General features: G+C 50.5%; 1 long non-coding RNA gene across 1 annotated transcript; it reads right to left on the minus strand.

Moving 5' to 3' along the window:
- Nucleotides 1-493: 493 nt before the first annotated feature.
- Nucleotides 494-3594, minus strand: LOC148120575 (uncharacterized). Its single transcript, XR_015739017.1, has 2 exons — nucleotides 3168-3594; nucleotides 494-1443 (listed from the first exon to the last, which is right to left on the minus strand). It is a non-coding gene; the product is annotated as an uncharacterized LOC148120575 (long non-coding RNA).
- Between the last annotated feature and the right edge of the window lie 405 nt (nucleotides 3595-3999).

Below are 3999 nucleotides of genomic sequence, written 5' to 3' on the forward strand. Positions count from 1 at the left end.
ATTTAAACCACAATATCATACCTGGCTCTAGAAAAATTCCCAGGAATTCACAAGGATGACCCCAGCTAAGACCCTAAGCAATAGAGAGGGTGCCTGAACTGAAGTTGCTCTGTAATCAGACTGATGATTATGTTAAATATCACCATAGAACCTTTGTCTAACAACTGATGGAAACAAAGACAGAGACCCACATCGGAACACTGGACTGAGCTCCCAAGGTCCAGTTGAAGAGCGGAAGGAAGGAGAATATGAGCAAAGAAGTCAAGACCATGAGGGGTTCACTCGCTGAGACAATGTGCCTGAGCTAATGGGAGTTCACCAACTCCACCTGGACTGGGAATGAATGGGCATGGGATCAAACTAATCCCTCTGAATATGGTTGACAGTTGGAGCAGACTGAGGGGCCAATGACAATGGCACTGGGATTTGTCTCTACTGCATGTATGTCCCGCGCTACCGTCTCGCCAGCAAGAACCACGCGGGACACATAGGATCCTTCTGCAGAAAAGCTTTATGTCTCTTGGGAGCTAGAGCATAAGCCACATGGCGGAGACCCAGATAAGATGGAACCCATCCCTTATAAAGGAAACAGACCCCGCTTCAGACGTGTCATTCTCGGATTGGTCAAACTGCTCCCAGTCCCAGGTGAAACCTCGGGAGTAGGCAGGGACGCAGCGGTAGAGAGTTACAAAGCACGTGTGCTGAGATTAAAGGCGTGTGCCGCCACACCTTGGGGTCACAGAGGTCAATCTCTACCTTTGTTCCTAGAAGCAATGGAGAATGTGGTCCGGCCCTCCACATATCCCCCTTTTTTTACTTCTTTGCAGAAAGGCAACTCCCTAGGAAGGTAAAGATAGAGGTCGCACTTCCCAAAATGAAAACATAAAAATGGGCTTACACGGAATCTGTCCCTAGGCTCATGACACCTGGAACCTATCCGGCCTGCCCTCTGCCATTTTTCTGGGAAAGGGAATATACAGCAGAAAACCCTTAAGCAGAGCGACTTATCTCTCAGAGAGGGCCATTCTCTGTGCGATGCTCTTCAGCTCGACAACCTTCAGGGCTAGCTAAGCCAAGCACTCCACCCTGTGCAATGGACCACAGTCCTAGGGGTGCAGGAGCTGGTTGGCTTAAACCTTACTGCTTTAACATAGATAACCACACATCAGTAGAGGCCCCCTGTTCTAGGGCAGCCAGCGCTGAGCAAAAACCACTTTATCCCTATGGCTTTGGGATTTGAGTCAGCAGACCATCCAGAGGAGAAACACTAATCCATAGCGTAGGACCGTTCCAAAACATTTCCACCCCCACCCATTCTTTGAAGTAGGGGATGAAGGACACAATCCAGGACTGGAATTCTTCAGCCAGGCTTATGTCCACTCGCGTGGAGTTGATTGTCATGATGGACCATCTCAAGGAGGACAGCAAATCATCAAAATTCTCCTGCAAGATACAAAGACAATTCTCGGGACAAGTTAGCCACTTTTATAAAGTTCTCATATGGTACATTGGTCACACATAAGGCTGGAGTTTTCCATTCACAGCCCAATTGGGCAAGCTGCCATAAGATATCCACCTGTTCTTTATTCTACCTCTAATAGATGTATCTATGGTAGCCTGTTGATCCAGGGCTGTAGCCACTGTGGTAGATAACTGATTGAGGGTCTCTGTTTTTCATGATATAGGCCGTGCTGTCCCAGTGGCGCCTAGGAAAAACCCAGGCCCTGTTTGTTGATATAAGGTTTAAGATTTATTGGCTCCCGTATTCCTTGCCAGTACGGTGGCCTCGGGTTCCAGAGCCCGCCCGCCATCCAAGGGCTGTGTGCGGCCCTGGACCTGCTCGCTGCGCGGCTCCCCGTGTCCCGCTGTGCGGCTCCACCCCCAGGCGCCCCTGCCTTCCCCGCGGGGCTAGCCTAGTTCTCTGAGGCTGTGTTGGTGGCGGAGTGTGGCGGGAGCTGACACTCAGACCTAGGCGGCACAGGCAGCAACATCTCAAGGTCCGCGCCAGAGCCGCTGCGGCTCAAGGGGCCAATGGGAGAGGCGGCGAACAGGGCCGCTTCCCTACTAGCAAACTCTCAACACCTGTGCCACAGCAAAAGCAGCTGTAAACAAACTCTCACAGACCCAGCCAACGACCCAATCACTTTAAAAATCTAAGGGCTTTTTGCATCTACCTCCCTGTGGATCCTGAAACATTAGATTTAAAACCAAATAGTTGTAAGCTGCCATGTGGTCACTGGGGAATTGAACTCACGACCCTCGGAAGAGCAGGCAGCATTCTTAACCCCTATGCTATCTCTTCAGTTCCTTATTCAGATGGAAAATCTCTCGGGCTAGTAGCCAGCATTGTTCGCCCCGCCCGTTGCCCCAGGCTATAGGTCCGCCTTTATTACCTAGGATCAGCACAGCTTAGCTCAGCCAAGCGGAACAGAAGCCACTCCAGCTTCAGAGCCCCTCACAGTTTTAGGCACATTGCAAGCCTTCTGGCCTGGCAGCTTGTGGCACCGTTCTCATTCTTGGTACTGCTGTGATACCCTCCAGGCCAGGCACCAACTGAGCCTGCGCAATATGCCTCCCACCATAGCCACAGAGCAAAGCTCCGCTCCAGCCACCCTCCAGCCCCAGCTGCACCCACTCCGAGCCCAAACCGGTGCACGGAGCAAAGCTGAACTCAGAGAAGCAGGCTTGAAAGGACCTCATTTAATCTTTAAGGGAATTTGGGCGTCGTTTAGTCTCTTTGGCTGCTTCCTGCTGTTATTGGGCCGCTGAATTTTAGGGGTATACATTACAACATTTCAGGAGGTCTCGGTGATTCAAACCACGTAAATCCCAAGTACACCCTTAGGCTCTCCCCCTCCGTGGAGACGAAAACAGAACCTCTTTCCCAAAACACCACATCCTCAGCAGTCTCCAAGTTCAAATATCCCTCTCCCATCCAGTACACAAAAGACAACATGAACAACACAACATAAAGCTTTTGACCCTGCAAATCAGCCTTCTCCCCCATCTCCACTCTCCCAAAATCACCGGGAGGTCCTTTTTAACTTATTTTTTTTTTCTGTCTCCCCCATTCTTTACCGGAGGGTCCTTTTTAACTTATCTAGGTGCGCGCACAACCTCCCACTGCTGCTCAGTTTCTGATACGCTCTCTGGACTTTAGAGCGTACCTCTCTAAGCTTGCATGCCTGCAGTTCTGAATCCTCCTTGTGTCCAAGGGGTCTCCGGTGGTGCAAAGTTCTTCTTTTTCCCGGGTATCAGCACCAGATGTCCCGCGCTACCGTCTCGCCAGCAAGAACCACGCGGGACACATAGGATCCTTCTGCAGAAAAGCTTTATGTCTCTTGGGAGCTAGAGCATAAGCCACATGGCGGAGACCCAGATAAGATGGAACCCATCCCTTATAAAGGAAACAGACCCCGCTTCAGACGTGTCATTCTCGGATTGGTCAAACTGCTCCCAGTCCCAGGTGAAACCTCGGGAGTAGGCAGGGACGCAGCGGTAGAGAGTTACAAAGCACGTGTGCTGAGATTAAAGGCGTGTGCCGCCACACCTTGGGGTCACAGAGGTCAATCTCTACCTTTGTTCCTAGAAGCAATGGAGAATGTGGTCCGGCCCTCCACACATGTACTGGCTTTTTGGGATCCTATTCTCTATGGATGTATACCTTGCTCAATGTGGATGTAGTGGGGTGGGCCTTGGACCTTCCCACAGGGCAGGGTGCCTTGCCCTCTCTTAAGATTGGAGAGGGGCTAGGGGGAGGATGTGTGGAGGGAGTGGGAGGGAAGTGGGAGGAGGGGAGGAAGTGGTAACTTGGATTGGTATTTTTTTCAAAGTAATAAAATAAAATAATAATAAAAAACCACAAAAACTCCCCAAATTTGGCTTGGGTGGCAATCGCAGAAGGCACGCTGTTCCTGGTGTTCTCTCATAGACTTTCATCGTTTGATAAAGCGCCATAGCTGGACCTGTGTTTCAATTGTAAAGAGATTTTATTTCTTT

This window comes from Myodes glareolus, chromosome 10, assembly GCF_982192425.1.
Source record: "Myodes glareolus chromosome 10, mMyoGla1.1, whole genome shotgun sequence".
Classification (NCBI taxonomy): domain Eukaryota; kingdom Metazoa; phylum Chordata; class Mammalia; order Rodentia; family Cricetidae; genus Myodes; species Myodes glareolus.